This window comes from Cygnus atratus, chromosome 1 (assembly GCF_013377495.2).
Source record: "Cygnus atratus isolate AKBS03 ecotype Queensland, Australia chromosome 1, CAtr_DNAZoo_HiC_assembly, whole genome shotgun sequence".
Taxonomy (NCBI): Eukaryota; Metazoa; Chordata; class Aves; order Anseriformes; family Anatidae; genus Cygnus; species Cygnus atratus.
The window spans coordinates 93,865,408-93,887,251 of record NC_066362.1 but is presented as its reverse complement, the minus strand read 5'-3'; the positions used below and the strand labels follow the sequence as shown (position 1 = coordinate 93,887,251).

Sequence of the window (21,844 nt, the reverse complement as noted above, 5' to 3'; positions counted from 1 at the left end):
CTGTACAGCGTGGCCAACGAAAGGCCAGATTCTGGCTCCTGATGATTTTTCTGAGAGGAACTCCTGGCTCCTTTGAGGTGTTGTTCTATATGTGCCCTTCCAATATTATTGTTTTCCTGCTCCTTGTGTCCTGAGACCAATGACTGCATGTGCATTCTTCCACTTAACTTCTTTCAGACATGAAAACCTGTTATGGTGCAATGATTTTTTTTTAACCCCCAAAATAAATCTCATAGAAGGTTTCCTAATGATAAATTTCCTGTCTCCCCTGTGTCATTCAGTCACATGAAGATTCTGATACGTAGATTAGGACTACATGAAAATGTTCCAAGCTGAAAGCCACAGTGTTGGGGAACATGAAGCAACACAAGGCAGTCTTTTTAGCTTTGGAGACAATAAGGCCCAATAAGGCTTCCTGGAGAAGCAAGGGAGAGAGAAAATATGAAAGACAGTAGGAGACAAATCATTCCTAAGAAGAAAATTAAGCATTAGATTTCCTGATTGGTACAGTTTCATTTCATTGCTCTGCTGTTAGGAACAGTTTAGTGCAAATCTATAGCTGAAAGGAGAGGGGAGAATTTATTTTCTGTCTACAAAATCTTCAAATATAGGAGGTGGCATGCATTCTCCTTTCTTTCCCATTCCACTGGCTGCAGGTATTTGCCAGGTCTGGAAAACAGTATTTTGTGTTTTCTATTCACGTACAGAAAGGCATCAGCAGAAAGGCAGAAAATAGCTGGATTTTCTATTTTAACAGAGAAACAGCATGACCCCTAGTTCAGTTAAGTAATCACATAAATATCAATTCTATTTTAAGCATATACTTGAGTCCCTCTGATTCAATATTCAGCCCAAATGCAAATGACTTTTGTGGAATGAGGTTTGCATTGAACTGGATCTACTTAGTAAAGTATTTCAATCTGGTCTCGGGGAGAAAAGAGGAATCTGGTCAATTGCTGCAAATGCTTCAGCAAAATTTCTGCTGTATTCATTGTTTGGGCTATTTTCTACTGAATTTTTAATTTTTTTTTGTGAGAGAACTACTGTGGAATAGAAGTCTGGGTCTGGAGCAAAGTTGCAGGAATGTGCACATACAATTATGTCTTTTGAAAGCAGCACGCTACATAGGATTTCCTAAACAGTACCAGAAAATGTTGACATCCTGGAACTGACATTTGCAATTTCAAATGCCAGCTTTCCAGGCATAATTAGCGTCCTTGTAAATGTTTCAGTATCAAATTTGGGACTCGCTTTGGACAAGCCAGTCCACAAACTCTAAACATATATATATTTTTTGCCATTTATTATTTCCTTTTCCAGTGTTCCAAGGACTGACAGCTGGGATTTCTAAAGCTAGGAAGTAGTAAACAGAAATAGTGTGTTTTAAATTGTCTATTATGTGTAATTAGAATACATAGAAGTTGCTTTTATTTATAATTCACAATTTTCTCCTGCCATTGCCCTTATTTTTTTGTTTAAAGTACTTGTGATTCCCATCCTCCCTTATACAAAATACACAAATACTTTTACATAACCACAACTTTCCTCTAGACACGCACCAAAATATAGAGTAGAGGATATGAGAATTACTTATGACAGATGAGTCACATTAATATTTTGCTCTAAGCCATGAGAAAAATGAGACACAGGGGTAGGAATCAGTACAGATCAAAACTCTTAGCACATTATGATCCAAAACCACAACCATCTACTGAGGTGCAAAATGTTCTTTTTTCACATAAAATGTGAGAAAAACACAAAGAGTTTCATACTGCAAATGCTGGCGGCACACAATGTTGCAATTATTCTGAATATTTTGAGATGTTTGAATCAAAACCAAGACTTTAAGCAACACTGAGGTAAAAGTATTTTTATGTCTTTCCACCAAAAAAAAAATAATATTGTGTATGTTTGCCACAATTGCTTCAGAAACGGTGTGCCAAATTTCTACCAGTGACTGATAATAAAAACAGAAAGGGGGAATGTAATGACATCCTCTGTCCTTACTCGCTTTTCTCATCCTAACTCCTGTTGGGTTTGTCTGTCTTCTGTGCTGCTGGAAAGATCTTGGATGTGCTGTTCTTGGAAAAGGATCACTCCGATTGCCTCTTACTGCTACTTTCTTACCACAGTGCATGTGGCTAGCTCATGCTGGGTGTGGGGCATGTATTAGAGGCTGGTAGGTAGGATCGGTCCCATTGGGTGCATTCTCAGTAATTACCACTTGCTATTAGACTTCAGAGGAAATGTTAACCAGTGCATCTGATGTGATCAGGTGATATTGCCTGAAATTCGGTCACAACTGGGGGAACCAAGTCTCCTGTTCCCTAAGACCTAAGTCAACACTTCCTCTGTTCTCTCTTTTTGGCCTGGTATCCCGTGGAGAGCTCTGGTCAGCAAGGTGCTGGGGTTCTGCACAAGCTCTTAGCACCCAGTGGGGAAGGACCTGCTCCTTTTGGTGCAGGAGGAGGCAGGCAGCCCCCGCTGCCCAAACAGACCTCGAGACCTTCTCTCCAGGGTGCACAGCGGGTGCTCCAGGTGGGACCCAACAGAGGCTTTGGGCTGCCAGGCCCAGGCCAGTGAAATTTTGGCATGGGGGGGATTTAAGCATGCACATGGTGGCGTGTATTCCCCTGGCCACAGTAACTTCACTGTTTATGGGCTGGAAGCTCTGTGCAATTAATTACTCTGCAGGGCTGGAGCTGGGATGTGTTTCTCATCACAAGAGTGACTGAGGTAGGTAAGTGTTAGCTCTGCTTCATGGCACTTGTTTGCTCTTCCAGCTATAAGTGGGGGCCCTGCTCCTGCCCGCTGCCCTCCAGATCTGTCCTTCCCCTGTGTGCTAACACAAGGAGCTGTGCACGGTGCATACCAGTGCGGGGCCGGGCTGCTTTTGTGCCACCTTCTCCTGCTGTGCAGGAGAGTTTAAACACGGAAGCCGAACACACAGTTCATGGAAAATCAACACGAAAGATTAAGGATTAAAATTTAAGAACTAAATGGGTGGTCTTATCCAGACAATTTCCACGGACTGTACTGAAAGAAATACATGGCTAAATAATAAGGAACCAGCACAATGCTTTGAATATCTAGCTGTAAAAGTGTTACCTTAAGCCAATGAAAGCACAGTCTCAATTTTCTCCATTTTTAATTTGTCTAAGGAATTTTTCTACCTTCTTAATTAATGCACTCTTTCAGACTTGTTCTGCAGGTACAGGACGCATTTCTTATCATCTAGTATCAGTAACTGTTCTTTGTGATTAAGCTTTTACAGGCTATTGGGCTGTGATTGCAACTTGCAATAGGTATAGATGCAAATAGGTATAGATGTTGCACTTCATTTAGTTCATGAAAATTGAGTGATTTGGTTTAAGCTTGCCAGGCAGGCTGTGAGCCACTTGCATTGAGGTAAATGTAGATACTGGGTTACAGCAGGTGACTTCTTTAGTGATACGGGGAATATCACAAGATGTGCTTTTGGTTAATAGTGGTTTGTAACTGTGATAAGTTTCCCAGGTTTTCAGCCAAAGCAATTCCTACAAAACCACCTCCCCAGAAGAGGAGCACGCTGAACTGCAGTTACAGAGTAGGTTGAAAGTGCCAAGGAGATTATAGGGAGATATTATTGGTCCAGACTGAAATTTTGCCAGGCCTCCAGGACAGAATTAAGTATCACTGTGTTTTTCTCTCTGGTATGTTTCTACACCATGAACTTGGACAGAATTTCAAATTTATGATGAAATCTAACCTCTGTTAAGACTACTGAATTTCTTTCTTGAAATTTTTCCTGATTCTAACTAATACATGCTAAGATTTGCTACTGCCAGCCAAGACTAGCTATTTCTGGGAGAGGTACCTGTAAAAGGAAACGTTAGGTATAAAGGGCGTGGGATAATTTTAGGCAGGTTATTTACGCATGCCTTTTAAAAAAAGAAACAAGAAAAAAAAGAAAAGTAAACTTTCCAGTTTGTTACTGCTGCCAATCTCAACAAACCAATTCTTTATCTATTTTGGAATTTTTATCAGCTTAATCTCATGTTATAAAGAAAAGTGAAGTGAAACGCACGTTTTTGATATAACGTAATAAAAAGTCAGAACACATAACTTGCTAGTACGGTGTGCAATGACCAGTGTACTCTACTTACCACAGGAACAGGTCATTTACCTTGCCCTGGTTGGCACTAGCCAATTCTTGCTGCTTGGTTTGTTTCTTTGGTTGGACCACCTGAACCACACTATATCTTTTCATGTAATTTACTGTAAAAGGCTGAGCTGTAGCCATAAGGACTATGCTAACCTCTGAGTAATATACAATTGTCCTAAATATCATAAATATAATCATTATGAAATGTCGGAACAGAGAAGAGCCTTGGCTGTCATCTGAGTACTGTGTATGAACAAAAACAAACAAGCAAGCAAGTAAATTCTGTCCTCCATTGCTGATACCCAAATAACTGAGTATTGGACACTGTCCATGTTTGATCTTTGGCAAACAGGTAAGGCTTAAAGGAGATGAACTTTCCAAACAGTTTCTATGGTAGCGTTACAGAATCTCACATCACAAAGTAAAGGAAAAGCTTTTTTTTTTCAGCTCTCTAAGGAGATGAGTTGATAAAGTAACTAAACATGCATCTTATTTATTTTTGAGAGTTACTGAGTGGGGCTACTCATGGAAATTGGGTTACGTGCAAGATCAATTCCTTTGCTGAATCAGAGTCTTAAATTAAACTGATGGAAATACTCCCCATAGTTAACAGACAGCAAAATATCCATTACAGAAAAACATATTTTTATTTTGTTCGACATCATTCTTTCTCTAAGGTAAAATCAAACCAAATACTTCTCAAGCAGATGTATATTTCCCACTCAGGTTAGGATGAGGAAATGACAAGGAACTATTATTGATCAAGTCTACTAATATTAATCAAAAAGTACATATATTATATTAGTGTGTTTCATCAAAAAGTGAAATGCTTTTAAGCTTACAGAGGAGAAAGTACTGAGAGTATGTTCAAAATGCCACCCTTGTAAGTAAAATGCCTCTGTGGACTGCAAAGTACAAACTTCCCCTCATCCCCCTTGGGTATCATGCTGTTTGTTGTCCACTCCTTTTATGGCAAGATTTTAGGAGTTTCCCATTACAGGCAAGCAGGAGAATTCCTCTCCATGCTAATATTGTACAGAATAAACTCATGCCAGTGGATAATTTGGTCACCATTACAGTAGTACCTAAATATTCAGATGTTTATCTTCACAGTACCTTGTGAGGTGGAGAGGAGCCCCTGCTCCCATTTTGCTGGTAATTGAAGCACAGAGAGGCCAAATCCTCCATCCAAGGTTGGTCCAGAGAAGTGTAAAAGATGTGGGATGTGAGAAGGAGGCATTCCTTGCCTGCATCAGCAGGTCAGCCTTCCTTTCTGCAGGATTATGAGGCCTCATCCAGGACCAGCAGCACAAACACTGCTCGTGTTTGAGGAAACTATGACACATCCCATCTCTTGAACTGTGTTCCACTTGAGGCGTCCTGTCATCTCAGCCAGATCTCACGTCCTCTTGCCTCTCACCTCCCTAGCCCCAGAAAGCATGATCTACACTTTTCCAAGCACAGAATTATTTGTATCTTCACAATGTCATTAGCTAATTAGAACTTATAGTACACACCATGTTTCTACGATGCCTTGGATTTCTCTTCCAAAATTTCATCATTTAATGTGTTTATAGAGATGGTGTTTATAGGTGAGGCTGTGCTAGAGTCCAAGCTGCACCACTATACAAATTCAAAGCATTAAAGACACAGCAGTTGCAAGGCAAAGTGTATGGCAAGACAGAAATGGTGCTCAGATCTGTCATGCATGAGTAATGAAATAAACATTTCAAATGCCATATATTTAATATATAGTATGAATATATTTAACTAATACAATGGGCTGGTAAAAATGAGGACATTAACTTATGACTCTAAAAGAAGTATTTAAGAATTTCCACAAATATATATATAAGAAGAGACAGGACAAGCACTGCAAAATACAATAAGAACTTTGACTTAGCTGAACTCCTACAGACAGTGTAGGAACAGAAAGAACATGTGGATGGAAACATAACTAATATTCTGGAAACAAGAGAGCTCTGAAAAGCAGCAGGAGTCCAGGCGTTGATGGATTCCTGAGACCATTCTATAGAGAATAGGAAGATGTACTAATGCTAATTCTAAGGAAAAATATCTCTTCTGATTTGAGTGGAAAGATTTTGATAATAAGAATGTTTCTAATCATAATCCTAATGCTTCTGAAATTACAAAGGAGTGTCAAAAGTTTAGATCCTGAATAAAGATGGATTGTAAGATGCAGGCAATGGCCTGGCCAGCAGACTGGAAATAATCTTCTCAAGTATTAATCGGATGTATAACTTCAGATTAATTAAGAACCAGTTCATAATAATGTTAGATCATTTATCTCATTTTAAAGTTTCATAAATGTAGAATGGAGTCTAATGTCAGCCTTTTCTGGAGGTGGCAAGAAGGATTTTGATGGAGTGCGATGGGCTGGTACACCCAAACTGTCCCCTGTACTGATGCTACCCAAATGTGGTGATAGAACTTCTCTGCTCAGGAGTTTGCACTGTAATCAGCAGTAAAAACAAATTTGCTTGCGTGTGGGAGAATAACTCCAACAGTTAACACTTCTTTCTTTTATCCCTGGTATTTTAATCTGAATTAATTTGAAATTGTATGTTATGTCAATTATAAAACCATTTTCTGGGTAGGTTCTGCCTTTCTTCAAGATGAGCTCGGAGTGATACCACAGTCAAAGTGATCTATACCTTTATTACTTCCAGGATGGACCTACCATCACCTGTAAATAATTTACTTGGTATGCATAGTAGAAAATAATTTAGATGTTACATGTTGTAGAAAATAACTCTGTCCTCTTTTTCTGTGGCTAAAACTATTGAAAATTTAACAGGCAAATACCTTCTCTGGTATCCAAGTCATAGGGAGGTAGGCAATTCCTATGGACTTAACTATTATTATTTATTTTGTATGGAACGACCACTGATACCATGTTCAGAAGTGGTAGTCTAAACCTATGTGGGAGCACAGAATTAAACAGAATCTTTGGCTTTTGGAAACTGGAAAAATACCAGCCCTTTTTTCCCTCAAAAACTGATGAATGCAAATGAAAATATAAAACAGCTTATCTTCCACAGCAGCTGGTTAATGCCTTTACTTTCTTAGCCAATAACAGTACAAGGTTGACTGGGATAAGTTTTGTCTGGCAAATATTAAAAAGATATTTCAAATTTTAGCAGGATAGCTGGCTGCTTGAGTAGATACTTGAGAGTTTAAAACATTTGGTTATGATAACAGTAAAACAAAAGATATCGTTATATTAATTTAAAACCTGACTTGAATAGGATGAGGTCTGGTGAGGTAAGATGGGTCAGATTGCAAATTTGACTGATGGATACAACTGTTAGAGATCAAAGCTAGTATCAGAATCCCACATCTATTAACATCCTATTTTTATATCGCTATTCCCAGGTGATCTTTTAGTTGGGAAAGAAGCGTAAAATTTCTGAATATAGTGAGATGAATCTGACAAAGGATGAGGAGAATTAGATATGCTTTGACTCCCAAAAATGACAAGAGAAATGGAATCTTTTCCTATTCTAAAATGAGCATTTATTTGGAGATAGAAAGACAACTCTGTAGGTTGCTTTTCCCAAAGATGAAACCTGCATTACTTAGATATTTCTTGCACAGGTCACCAGTTCAGTGAGCACAAATTTCACTAGCAGAAGATGTGAAATGGGATTTTAAGAATCCGTATATCACCTATATGGTAGATCTTATTCTGAGACTGAAAAAATAAAGATAGGAGCAAATTGGGCAGAACTTGTAGAGATATGTAGTCAGCTAATCTAATCAGCTAAAAACACATGAAAAATAGTCATTAGATGAAGGATCCACTTTCCACGGACATCGTATCAGCCAGTGGGCAAGCCTTTTAACAGCTCTGTGCTAATGTTTTTCTCTCTGCAAAATGATGACATTAACATTTATCTACCTCGTAGCAGAAGCTGGAAAAACTTAATTAACATGTGTAGTTATTTAAAGTTCTAGGGTTGAAAGCTGCACTAGAAGTCCAAAAAAAAATTTAGCATTATTATTTCTATACCCAGATGATTTGCTCACATTTTCAACATGCCAGCCTAGAAACGTATTAGAAGCAACACAGCATTGGACAGTTCACCAAATTAGAAGCTCGATGACATAAACAATAGTTCTAATTTGGCAGGGTGCTTTGGAAGATCTACCCATGTTAAGGTTTTTTTTGCGAGTCTTGGGCCATGTGAACTCCAAATAAGCTTTGATTTATGAGTCTGTTAGCTCCAAAGCCACTACGGGACAGAGAGTGAGAGCCTGCAGTGGAGCTGGGAACTCATTCCAGCAGTGTGCAATCTCATTTGAGCACAACCTCCACCTTGAACTGAAAGGTCAGTGTGAGCCAGCAGAAAACACATTTTTAATATATTGGATAAGGAAAATGATATTTGGAACTGCCAGCAAAGACACCTGCTGACAGTTGGCGTTAAGGCAATGGCACCTTCTAGACAAACAGAGAGGTGAAATCCTCAGACAAACAGAGAGGTGAAGCCATTGACTTCAAACAGGCCAGAAATTCCCCTACAATGATCAATGATTTATGCGTGTATCTATGAGGTCTTGCATAGTTTATGAAAATTTTATATTCAGGCAGCTCTCCATAATGTTGAATAACTGGAATGCTGAGGTACCAAAGGAATATAATTGACATAGTAAATAACCTAGTAGAAAAAATCAGATTGATCATAGCTTGAGCTAAAAATTGATTGTTTCCAGAGTTAAGTGTCATCCCACACAGAAGTCATACAACAGACCATTCAATGGCATTGGTGGCTGGTGAAAAGCACTTTTCAGTGCTTAGATGGTTTATAATATCTAGTGGTAGGATACTGTCCAAAATCTGGGGAGGAGAAAGGATTCCTGTACATTCACTGTACACAGTAAATAATGTGCCTGACTCTTCTTTAAAGTCATGCAAATCAAAGGGCTTCAACAGAGATCAGTAATAATTTATCCAAAGCAAGCTCTGAGGAGATCCAGCTCTGTTTTTTGTTTATGCATTTTACCCAGTTTCACTTTCTTCCTCTGTTTTTGTATCATCAGTCTTTTGTAAGCATCTTTTTTTTCTTTTTTTTTTTTAATTTTATCAACAAGTTAAAGCTTTTGATCACCTGCCAATCAAATTTTTGCAGCTGAGTCTGCTAAAGCATCCCTGCTTATTCTCTAAGGGGAGAAAATTTGCATGCAGGTTTTTGAGTACACTGAGAGAATGTTTCTGTTGAAGTATTTTTTTCCAGTAAAATCCCAGGGTACTTGGAGAGGCTGGTCTGACAGATGAACTTTCACTAGTTTAAAAAATTCAGACTGGTGGTGTGCTTCCAGAGCATATATCACTGGTTCCACAGATAGACACAAGTGAGGCATTTACGCAAAGCCTGGACAAGAGCCTGACACCTTGTTTCAGACCATTCACACCGAGCCATTTACCTGCAGCATTAGGCAGCTAATCTGCTATAACACTATGAACCATGGACAAGAAAACCAACAAGAAGGCAATTACTGAACTGTTCCTACCACTGCTGCCTGCAGAAGACCCTCTGTTTGCTTTGGTGTGGTGTAACTTACACCCTGGCAAAACGTAATTGTCTTCCATCAAGAATACCAGGCTGAAAGGTTCAGGTGGTAGTCATGCAACTCCTTGCATGTAGACCTCATGTGGTTAGGACCATGTAGGTATAAGCAGGCCTTGGATGTTCAGGGACACTTACGATAGCTGCTCAGTCCTTATATACAACTGCAGTTTGGTGATTTCCAGTGATAGTTTTCAGGTATTTTATTCAAGGAGGTTGTGCATCAAGTGATCTTTGTCATACTGATCATGCTCCTTAGGATTTTTATTTACTGTTTTGTGCGCACTAATCAGTGCTTGCTCTGGATTAGATCCCTAGAAACTGCACTTCAACCAGGAGCACAAGGGAGACCTTCTCCTGACCTGTGGCCTTTGCTGCTGTGATTCCTCAGGATATGCAGGAGCTGCTGTCCCATCACAGTGAATGTGTGGCACAAGAATACAGCCTTCCAGCTTCAGACAATGGTGAAAAAAGGTTGTGGGCAATCTGCTTGTGCCTAGGAAAACATAGTGTGGTGTTTTGCAGCCCACATAAAGGGACAGAAGGACCCTGTAGCTTCTGCACTCCTCCCCTAATGTCTCTCTCTCTGTGTTTGTGTGTGGTTTTAAAAGGTGATGGTGTTGTAAAGGCAAAGTGTAACTATCATCAGGTGTCACTTTGCGACAGGCATTACGTGACACGTACAGGTAGCACGGTTCCACCTGCTCATACCTGATGCAATCATGTCACATGTCATAATATCTTTTAAGTTTCAATAAATACACTGTTTAATTTTTTCCTTCTTTATAGTATTTGCTTCCTAAATCTACCTCTAGATCCTGTAATACTCTTAACATATCTGCAAATCTACTACAGTAGCTACTTTATTTAAATAACAAGACTTCCCCTTTACTAAGGAATTAAGCAGCCTTTGTTGGCAGTAGTCTGGTAGGGTGCTTAATTCTGAAAAGGTTGTGCAAAACCCATGCTAAACTATTGAAAGAATGTTTCAAAAAAAAAAAATCAGAACTGAAGGTTTACTCTGTTGCAGAGCAAATAAACTTGCACCAGCTCTTCAAAGCAGACCTCTTTGTTAATAGCTCTGAGGCAGCTGTTGCTTTCTCAGCAGAAATGGCAGTGATTCAGTTTGAAATAGTCCTCTGGCTTCTTTTCACCACACAAAATTGTATCAGTAGAAAATACTGTGCTCTTTGTGAGCAAGAAAGCATTCTATGGTATTCTAAGTCTCTCTTTACAGCAGAAGGTTATCTGTATTACTTACACTGTATTTTCATTGCACATATTGGGACTTGCATTGAATTGCAGCTTACTAAGTTGAAAACCTTTGGTAAACAGGGCTTCTAGAAGAGACAAACCAGACAACTCTTAAGAAGCTATTGAGAAAATCTATTGATTTTCTCATGCTATGATAATTATTGGGTTTAGAGCTTCTAGCATCTACTGCTAGTCTTCTGAGATAATTGAACTGACATGCTTTGGCATTAGTTCTTGGTACCAATGACACTGCACTTTTTTCAAAAACATCTTCAAAAAATTTGGTCAGGAGACTCAAAGGGTGTGCACACTGTATTTGCAAGCATGCAAGATATCCATCCTGTAGGGTAATTTGATGTGGTCTGTTCTTCCATCTGTCTCCAGCATCTGGTTATGTTGCAACAAAAAGTTGTCAGTCGGACTACCAAGGAAAAGGGCACTGTGGTTGCTGTGTAGTAAAAGCAGGAACACATTTAGCGTTCTGTGGCCTATGCAATGGAAGTGAAGATATATCCAGAAGGATGGTAAGAATAAAGGATGAATAAGGATACTTACTAAGTTAAAAAATTATCATAGAAGCTGCAGGACACAGTTGGCTAAGAAGCAATGTAGAGAAGAGTGCTGCAAAAAACATCTGCATCCACCTGAGAGAAAAAGAAAAGAAAGGGACAGAGTAATGGAGCAAGAAGACAAAACTTGGACTCTCTCAAGGAAAAGACAGGAAGTCTCACATCCAAAGGTAAGAAGAGCATCGTTCCCAAAAAGTATTAGAAAACGACATGGGGAGATTATCCTTATCAGGCCTAGTGATCTGCCTGGTGTTTTGCATTTCTGTCCCCTACTCATGGATGCTGTCACTTCTCTCAGCCTGAGCAATTCTTTGATTATTGATTTGTCTCAGTGACTTTCATGAAAGAACTTGAGGATGCATACAAACCCGTGTGAGCAAGAGGCACGAGATCAGGCCTGAAAAACCGTGAGCCAGTAGCACTGAAACAAAGCTGTGTAAAGGTGGAAATAACCACTGGAAGGAATACTAGCAGTATGACATGGGAGCATGCTGAAAAACCACAGCTGGAGAAAATTAAATGATGTCCCTATTCTCAACAAAATGAAGTTCTTATCACAGTCAATTTTGTGCTAATACTGTTTAGTGCTCAAGACCCAGTAGCTTACAGCCACAAGACTTTCTAGAGAAAGTTTGACTAATTTTTGTTATTACCAGGAAAACAGGAAAGCAATGGAAAACAGAAAGAAGCATTTCCCTGAAGTTTCCCAGCAAGTCACTGGTAGTGCCAGGCTTTCGGTCTCCTGGCTTGTTATTGCTCAGCTCTGTGCAGAGGCAAGTGTCTCTTTGCTTGGAGATGCTAGCAGCCCAACATCATTCCCACTCAGTGCAAAAAATCCAGTTCATATCAATTCATAGTTAATGTAGTAACTTGGCTTAGCTCACAACAAGACACTTAAGTAAAACTGGCTTTTTTGGTACTGTTCAAATCTGTACTAAAAAGATGAATCAAACCTTATATTTAATATAAAGTGTGGGTAAACAATTGCATATATGTATATATATCAGTTTACCAACATTTATAAGAAGAGGCTATATACTGATAACTAATATTAAGTAATTCTATATATACTACCAAGTATAGTTAATGTTGACGTTGCAGTAATTTGGAAGTTATTCCGTGCTTAGCTTCCCATTAACTTATTTTAAGTGAGAAGAAAATTCTTAAACCTTAGTTCAGTTTCTCAATCCGTTCCAAAAAATGAAGGCCTCCCTTTGAAGAACCAGTGGTGTCGGATACTAGGGACTGAAGCCATGCACCCTTGGTTTAAAATTGTTAATGTCTATCTCATCTGCTCTCTCCTATCATCTTCAATTTGTCAACAGTATGTAGTAATATGTTTGATTCATTAGAGGTGGAAAAAGGATGGTGAAAGCAAGTAAATATGCCAGATATCAGTCACTTAAACCCCACAAGTATTAAGTCACCTCAATTTGTTTGTCTGGTAAAAACTGGCCTCTTGTTGGGTGAACTGAAGCCAGCTTGATTCACCACCAAAATGTGAGCCTGGAACTGACATTGAATTCGCAGATGTGCATAAGAGAAATCCCTTGAGTTTTAAAATAATTGACTTTAGGGAGAGGCAGGAAGAATTTAAACAGCATTGTTAAGCAGACCGAAGTTAATCAGTTACTGTCTTTGCTACTGAAAGCAGTTGTAGTTTGACATCATGTTCATTTTCTAATTATTTTGTGTAAAGATTAAATTATAATTTTTAATTCACTTAGAATACACAAATCTGGGAAATTTCTGAACAACCTTCTTGCTTATAAACAACAAAAGGAAGTGATATCATACATGAGATTAATAGCTGAGGAGTGGAGTTTTTGGGTGTGCAAAAATTTTAATTTTAGAGCTTTCAGGGGAAAACGAAGTATAAACTCTGAAAGAAAAACAGCACTATTTGGAGTGAAGGATGCTGAAAATATCAAGCATATATTGAAAACACCATGCATGTAAGTATGCGGTGTGCCTGTAGAAAGGGCTCTGTAATTATAAATTCAGTCTTTCAGGCTTTTGGAAGTGATCTTAAAAACAATGCTGTAGTTTAAAAAAAAAAAAAAAAAAAAAAGAGGACAATGTCTCTCTTGTCTCTCTGTTTATGCAGGCTGTCATCCAAAGCTGTCAAAGAATCAAGCCCTCTTAGCAGAGCTCTTCCAGGTGTTTTTTGTCTAGTGGAAGTTTACATACAGGCTGATTCAGAGGTGCAATGTCTACAATTGAATTACCAATGGTCGAATTCATTTACGCTTCTGTTCTCTGGTATTCAGTTGAGTCACAGAGAATCTTTTGGGTCATTTAGATCCACGTCTGCCCGCCCTTTTAATGGGAGTGATGTACTTTACATGTCAACACAGACTAACTTATCTGGCTCATGTTTTCTCTCTTGGAATGCAAAACTTAGAATAGATGCCATTTAATACTTGGCTTTCACGTAAAGACCAGTCTGCTGATGCCTGATGGAAACATTTTTAAACACTCCATTTAGAGATAATTTTGCTCATATGTTATTGATTTCTTCTATTCCTCTTCCTCCAGCTTAAATCAACAGAAAAAAAAAAGAAAAGGATTTTGTATGATTATGATTTCAGCATTTTATTAGTGATCCTAGAGTGCTGTAACTTCCAAAGCAATCAATATTGATGATGCTGTCACAAACAGAAAATTGCAACCTGGTTTGTAGAAGCAGTGAACATTTATGTGTCATCTCCCTTACCTTTTTTTTTTTTTTTTCAACACTAACTCCAGTATTATATCTGATAGAAACGATGACAACTTTTGCCTAAGTTTTGAAAACAGCCTAATGCTCAATTTGAGACATTTTGAAGCGATCTTATTCTCAGAACTGGGTAGTCAGCACTTGGTGAAGGGCTGGCCTTGCTGCATGGTCTCCATTTGGGCACTTGGGAAGCCAAATATTCAAAATCACTGCCTCCTTTGAAAATATATATTCCAGTCACTTGATATGTGGGAAACTTGAAGCAGTTAAAGCAATGTGCCCACAAGACTGATTGCAAGAACAAAAAATGGAAATTGGTTTTATTAATTATCACTGATTGTTCAAATGAAAAATAAGTTGCAAGTAAAAAAAAGAAAAGATTGTTAAAGACCTCTGTAAACATAACCCTGTGTTTAACAACTGCAAACATTTTTTTTTATTGCTGTTGTCAAGATTGTGGCAAATGGTCATGATTATGGAGACTAGACAGCAGAAAAATACCATCTTAAGTTAAAAAAATGGTGAAAGCTGTGATGGGTAAAGGGAAATCTCTGCTTTTGCCAGAATGATGCCTAAAAAAATTAGAAGGGAAGAGCCATTTGCTACAGAAGAGAAAGAAAAGGGTCAAATTTCAAGTAAGTAGGGTACATTTAAAGCATCTGGGCCTTTTCTAACAACTCTTCTAAAAATGTCCTGTTTCATTATTTACAGTGCTGCCTATCATGTTGGGAAAAAGGCAATGCATTATTTGAGCCCTGAGGTATGTTGTAAAGGACTTCGGATGTTTTAAGCCATCTATTGGGCAAAAGAAAACTCATGATATTTAAGCAATAACACACAGAAATGAGAAACATCTGCTATGGGTGTATTTGCATTTATCAGTCATCTGGTGGCCTCCTCTCAGCAACCTCAAGCTAATGTTGACTTGGTATCACATCCTTTAATCAAAATGCTCCTTTTGTGTGCATCTCAAACAGTGCTGTTCTTCAGCCCACACAATGACTGCTTGTTTGCTTCATGTTTATGAACTCCTTCAACAAGATCCCTAGAGCTTAAGCAAGAAGCTTTGGCCAACGTTTTCCAAATGTCAGTGCTTAAAGCTTGGCATCTAATAAGCAACCTTCTTTTCAGAATCTGTGAGCATCAGAAATTTTCTAGGGACTTGAGAAAGTAGTGGTGCTCGGCATTTTGTGGCCACGTATGGATTAAACACCTTAGTTTAGACACTCAGTATTTATGTGCTAGGGTTAGGGACTAGGTGTTACACCAAGCTACAGAGTTTCTATTACATGCATGCAAGTAAGCTGAATGTTTAAGATATGTTCATCATAGAATCCTAGAGTCATTATGGTTGGAAAAGACCTCCAAGATCATCTGGTCCAACCGTCCCCCTACCACCAACGTCACCCACTAGACCACATCCCTAAGCACCACGTCCAACCTTTCCTTGAACACCCCCAGGGACGGTGACTCCACCACCTCCCTGGGCAACCCATCCCAATGCCTGACTGCTCTTTCTGAGAAGAAATGTCTCCTCGTTTCCAACCTGAACCTCCCCTGGCACAACTTGATTTGCTGTAATGACATGAATAGTAATACTTTTTGAATGGTAATACTTATGTGTGGATAAAGCTAGTTTGTCTTGCAGGTATTTTTCATTCTGACTGGCTTCAGAGGAGACTGTAGATTGTAAGCAAATCACTAATACCTGTAAGTACTGGGATCAGCTCTTCCCCAACCAAAGAGCACCTGAAGTAGAACGTACAGGGGCCAGTTTTTATAAGGTCAGGTCTGGATTAACTATTACATGGAATGGCATTGAGCAACAAACTTTGCTCTTGAGTTATTATGGGAGAAGTAATGCTTGATGGAAGGGAAGGCTTGACTTCAGGTTTCATGTCTGAAGCCGTCAGAGAGGTTCACGACTTTTCAGTATGAAAAAATTGAATTCATAAGAGTGTGACTAGCTTCCAGGATTCAAGCACATCCTTAGCATAAGAGTGTAGGGATGGGAATATGTAGCACTAACATCTTACTTCATTCAGATTCCAAAGTTTGCCTTTGAAAAAAAGCACTTGAAAAACACTCAAAATTGTTCTGGATAGTGAACGTAATAACAAAAGAAGGCACAAAAAACAAAGATGCAGGGAGAAACTTGCACATCCTAAAAATCTCAACAAGGTATTGTGGTGATACAAAACACTTGCTAACTCCTTCCCTGCAAACCTAAGCCTCTACAATGAGGTGCACCTGGTCTCACTTAGCCTTTTCCTCAGCTGTTTTTCTGTGGTTGATTATTGCCATCTCTCTGTCGTTACAAATGATTCAGAAGCTGAAAGTAGAAGGATTTTTTTTTTAATTTTTATATTTTGTGTGCTTGCGTTTGTATGTAAGTGTATGTTTTTATCTAGGAGATGTGGTCGCTTGCTGCTTTCTTTGGTTTCTGAGACTTTATATTGTAGCATACATATTTGTCATTGTGGAAGAAGTCAAATTGCATACTTTTCTATTTCCAAATGAAAACGGTGAAAATCATATAGTCTCTTGAGGACATCTAGCTCTTAATGAAAAATACCATGTAACTAAAGAGCTGGCAAGACTGTAGCAAGATTTTTTTTCTTTCCCATTATGTTTTTTTCTTTTTTTTTCTTTTTTTTTTTTTTCTTTTTTGTGGCTTTCTCATCATTATTGGTATAGCCAAGGAGATACAACCCTAGAGGGACCATTTTGGAGCTGGCTGCAGTTTTGCTATACCTCCTTCTTCCAACTGGTGTTTTTGATTCTTGCTATTCTTTTTATACTTTTTTTTTTTTCCTTTCCCCAGTGCTCTCAAGGAAACATTGAGTAAAAGTTTCTGAAGCAGAAGGAATACTGAGGCTTTTGAAGTTGGCTTGTATTGTTGTTAAAATGTAATTGTTTAGGGGGGAAAAGTAATAATGAGTTATAAAGATTCATGCCAATAACATTTCCTTCAATACCACAGTTTGGAAGAAAAATAAATGCTCTCTGAGGAAAGATTTTTCTTCTAATACTTGGACATGTATACTGTATCTCTGTGCCTATGAAATGAACTTTCCTAGATCCTAGGGACTTAAATGTGTATGATTGAAAGGAGGTGAAAAATCAAATATACTTGCTTGAGTTTAAACATGTCTTAAAAATTATCTGAAGTTATTTTCTGTTTGTAAAAATGTTATTAGTTGACTCTCTGCCCTTGCTTTTTGTGTATCTCTAGGCCCCTAAAAAGTTCTCTGGATTACTTTTTTTTTTTTTTTTTGTGCATGTGTGTGTTACAGGTACATTTAACAATTTTTGAATTCATTTGCCAGTTTTCTGGTTTTCTATACCGTGTATACATACACTTTTTCGTCATCCTGTATCCGTTAACAGAACTGAGGCAGAGATGTTACAAAGGTGTTACTTAGGTCCCCATCTCCTGGAATCAGTGGATCACATTAGAATTTTACACTTCATTTAGTAAATCTGCCTATGACCCTCATGTTTCAGGAAGGCTGGAAAAAGCCCTGAAAGATATGGACTAAATGTAACCCAAATGCAATAGTTTTTGAGGGGGTTAAAGAATAGCTTTGAAAATGGTTAATGGCTTTATAAATTTTGATGGCATGTCAACTTCACAAAGATCGCCAGTGTTACCTCAGCAGATAGCTGTAGAGGATGGAGTACAATAAGCTTGCTGTTACACTTACTTGCTGTGTTTATTTAGGGGATGGGAAGATAAGTAGCTTGTGTTTTTACTCTGAGGGTCCTTTTTGTCAACAACTATGGGCCAAGTAATTTAATGAGTGTTTCCCATGGTTTAAAGGGTTATAAAAAGCAAGAAGAGACATGTTGCACCAAAGACTCTAGAAATGCATTGATGTGGTGCATCTGTCCCCTTCCTTTTCTGCTTTGGGTTTAATAACAGCAAATACTGTGATGAGGAATAAAACACTTGTAACTGTGATGTCTCTATTTTTAAAGAGAGAGTTTAAAGGCCATAGTCCCCTGCTTCTATTTTGCATCCTCTTAATAGGGCTGCCTGGACTGAGATTGCATTCTTGAAAATAACCTCAGGTGGGAAAGCAGTTGTGGATACTGTGAAACGTGTCTGTGCCTGCCGCTGTTCACCTTAAGCAAAGCTCCTTTTGAAAGTTAGATTGTTGGCTGAAGGCAGAATGGAAAAACAAACCCCATGAGGATGGATTTCATACTTTAATAAAAGTGTGAGGACTTAATAAAAGTGTTTGAAAATTACAGAGCCTGAAATATGCTTGCAGTGGATGTAGTTTAGAGATTCTGAACTACAAAGGCAAGACAGAAGGGACTCTGGCTTTGTGTTAAAGGGAAAGGTATGTATTGCTGTATGAGGCAACACTGCTTATGGCAGCGTGAAGATCTTTCTGTTATCATCTTTTTCCTGTACTCTGGTGAAACTATGACAATTACTTATCTTCAAAATGTTGGACTTCAATGTTTCTAAGCATGTCCTATTATTTTATAAGGCATTCTGTTATTCATTTTGCTTAATCCCTAAGCTGTATGAGTGGAAGTGATGAAAAAATGGTATCATAGAACCTGATACTTTAATAGTAGTAATACAGTAAAATACATGGCAAACTTTCAGGTTCCTACTACCTGTATAGTGCTTTTCTGCCTGTCAAGTCTTTGTTTAGCGAGAGACCAATGATTTCTTTACCTCTTCCTTCAAGTAAATTTAATACGTGTTTATCTTGCCAGACACTGGTGTGGTATTGGCATCTGTTTTCATTTCAATAGGATATCTGTAGCCTAGAAGGATGGTTGCTCTGTTTTTCTGTCATCTGTTTCATTCAAAATTTGAGGTGCTTTATGTTGTCTTTAAGAGTATCATGTGTTACTAAATGGGAGTTTGAGGAGGAGGAAAAGCAAATGAGCAATGGGAAGGACTAATTCTACCTTTAAAAAGGCAAAATATGAGACTGTTCTCCTTCCTCAAATTCTGTGTTTGTCTTAACATCTGACTTGTACTCAGGCAACATGTGTTCCTTATGTGCTGTGGTGAGGGTGGGGAAAAATATTCAAAGAACCTTGTGTATGGAGTATTTGCTGAAGATGAATGAGCATCATAAGGACCAGAAGTTAGCACATGCACTTTAGAAGAACATACGTAATTAAGAGGATCTGAATAATTACTGTTCACCCTAACCAACTGAGTGAGGCACATGTGCTGCTGAGGCAGGTTGTTGAACGGAGATGATGCAGAGGAATGGAAGCTGTTCAGGAACACAGCTATCTCAGCATAATAACAAGAGTGTGGTGTGTATGTTGAATACGCTGTGCTCAGTGCTACCCTTACTGTGGCAACCTGTTGTTTCATTCAGCTATCCTGTTAAGCCTGCCTCTCTGAATGGCAACACCTGTGGCTAAAACCTTAACCTAGCCCATAAGCCAATGATGCTAGCAAAAGGCAGTTTCAAAATGGAAAATGAACTCCTATTCCTTTCTGGTTTCTTTGTTTGTTTTTCCAAACTGGGCTATTCCTACAGTTTCTTTCCTTAAGGCCAGTCTGTACCTAATTCACTTTACCACCTCTCCTTAGCTCAGTCTGGAGTCTAAACAGAAAAACGTCAGCTTTGCTAATGGCAGTTAGCTTTAGATCTCACCCCAACTGCTGTAGCCCAGGTTTGCCAACGGGACAATTCTGGCATGATTTTACGAAACAAGTTAGGGCAATAAAGGTGATGTAGTTCAATTCATTTATTTTGCTGTGCACATCACCCTGGAATGTCCTGCTTGCTAAAATTGAGCAATGAGTTGACCATTGCTTTTTGGTATCATCAGTTTAAACTGGTTCCTCGAGGGATAGCCTAGTAAAGCAGATGTTTGCTAAAGAATAATTCATTATTCTGCAACATGTAACTGTCCTGTGACACTTAAACAAACAAACAACCCACACGCACAAAAAAAGGCAACAAACAAACTGGTTTGGTAGATGTAGTGTCAGAGAAGAATCTAAGTGAGTTTCTAAACTGTATTTTCTCAGTATTTCCACTGAGGCTCTCTTCCTGCCTCAGTAATGAAGGAGCAGAATTGGATCCCAAATGGTTCCTTTAATGCATCACCCAACTGGATTGTCCAAGTTGCTATGTGAGCAGCAAAACTAATGAATTCTGATTTCTTCTGGATTTACATTCTTTACTTTCCGGAGGCCAAACTGAATGACTAACAGATGAATCTTGTCTGCCTTTCCCTCTGTGGGCATGCCAAGCTGTGTCTTTACCCACTGATTTTCAAGAACTTGTGCAAGGATATAATTCTCCTTTAGACTCTAGACCTCTGTCAAGATGAATTTCAAATTGTCCAGCAAGCTCAAATGTTACTTTGGGGTGTGGGGAGTAGATGAATAGATGAATAGACAAGGAAACAGCATACTGAGATAAACAACGCTTTCTATCTTAAAAAAAAAAAAAAAAAAAAAAAAAGAAAAAGAAATATAAGCCCTGCATGCAATATTCCTCAAGAATAACATTTTCTACAAAAGCATTAGGGACTTCTTGGCTACAGAGTCCTGAAATCCATGTAAAAGGCTGAATACACTAGGAATGATGTCTGGCACCAGTGAACACACAGGCTCAGCCAAGGTGGTGTACAAACTATCAGCCTCCTTTAGCATTTTTGGTAGGATGGTGAGGAATTACAAATCTTGCTGTTGGAAATGTGTGTATACTGTTTTGAATCACACCTACATGTAGAAACATTCCAGATCCATTTCAAGTGCCAAAGCTTTTGCTATCTAGCCTGGAGGATACATCTTTTCAATATTCTTTCTGAAGTAAACTTTTGGTTTAGCTTGCACATACTATACAGTGATTTAGCACTTTTAAAAAAAACAACTTCTTTTAACATACTGATGTAATTGGAAAAGCATATGTGTATAACTTATTCCTTTAAACCTTTCCACTGAATTGAAATACTTAACATTTCTAAAGCCAAGCACATGATCACTTTAACACTGCATATAAAAGAGGGTTACTGCAATAAATCAGATGACTTGTTGGATATCTTTACTTTTACTTCTGCTTCAAAATAAATTCCTAGCAACTTTGAAGAGATGACAGTATTATATTTGAGTAAAAAAATAAGCTTGAAAATGTAATGTATGTAGCTAACAGCTGTTCTTTTATTACATTTTAAAAGGTTGCTTCAGGTAAGGATCCATCTGTGGGAATGTGTTTAAGAGAACAGGAGACATTCAGAGACAAACACTGCCAGTAAGTGGCTCACAGGACTTAGCCTACAATTCTGCTTTAAAGAAGCACTGGACTGACTTCCTACACCATTCTGACCCCAGCCAAAAAAATAAGGATGAGGTGAAAAGGTAGAATCTGAGGGAAACATTTCTGAACCCAACAAGGGATTTCATTTTGACAAATGAATTGCATTTCATGACTTATTGCAGCCTTTTCTCTCTTCTTTGGTGTTTATATGTGAATATGTTACGCTTACATCTGGACAAATAAGAACACCGTAGATGTATCATGATACCAAAAGAGTTGTTAGCGCTTATCCTTGCCACTTTTGCTCCTGT

The 21,844-nt window shown here is 38.4% G+C and overlaps 1 protein-coding gene across 11 annotated transcripts in view; it reads right to left on the bottom strand.

The window, feature by feature from the left end:
* COL8A1 (collagen type VIII alpha 1 chain) overlaps positions 1-21,844 on the bottom strand; it is an 86,691-nt gene that overhangs the window by 32,529 nt on the left and 32,318 nt on the right. For 4 of the 11 annotated variants that reach the window (XM_050708383.1, XM_035540995.2, XM_035541000.2 and 1 more), the window contains one exon: positions 11,545-11,633. The exons of the other annotated variants lie outside the window; for them this stretch is intronic. The gene's annotated coding sequence lies outside the window, so the exon portion shown is untranslated. The remainder of the gene's footprint in view (positions 1-11,544; positions 11,634-21,844) is intronic. 11 annotated transcript variants of the gene reach the window in all.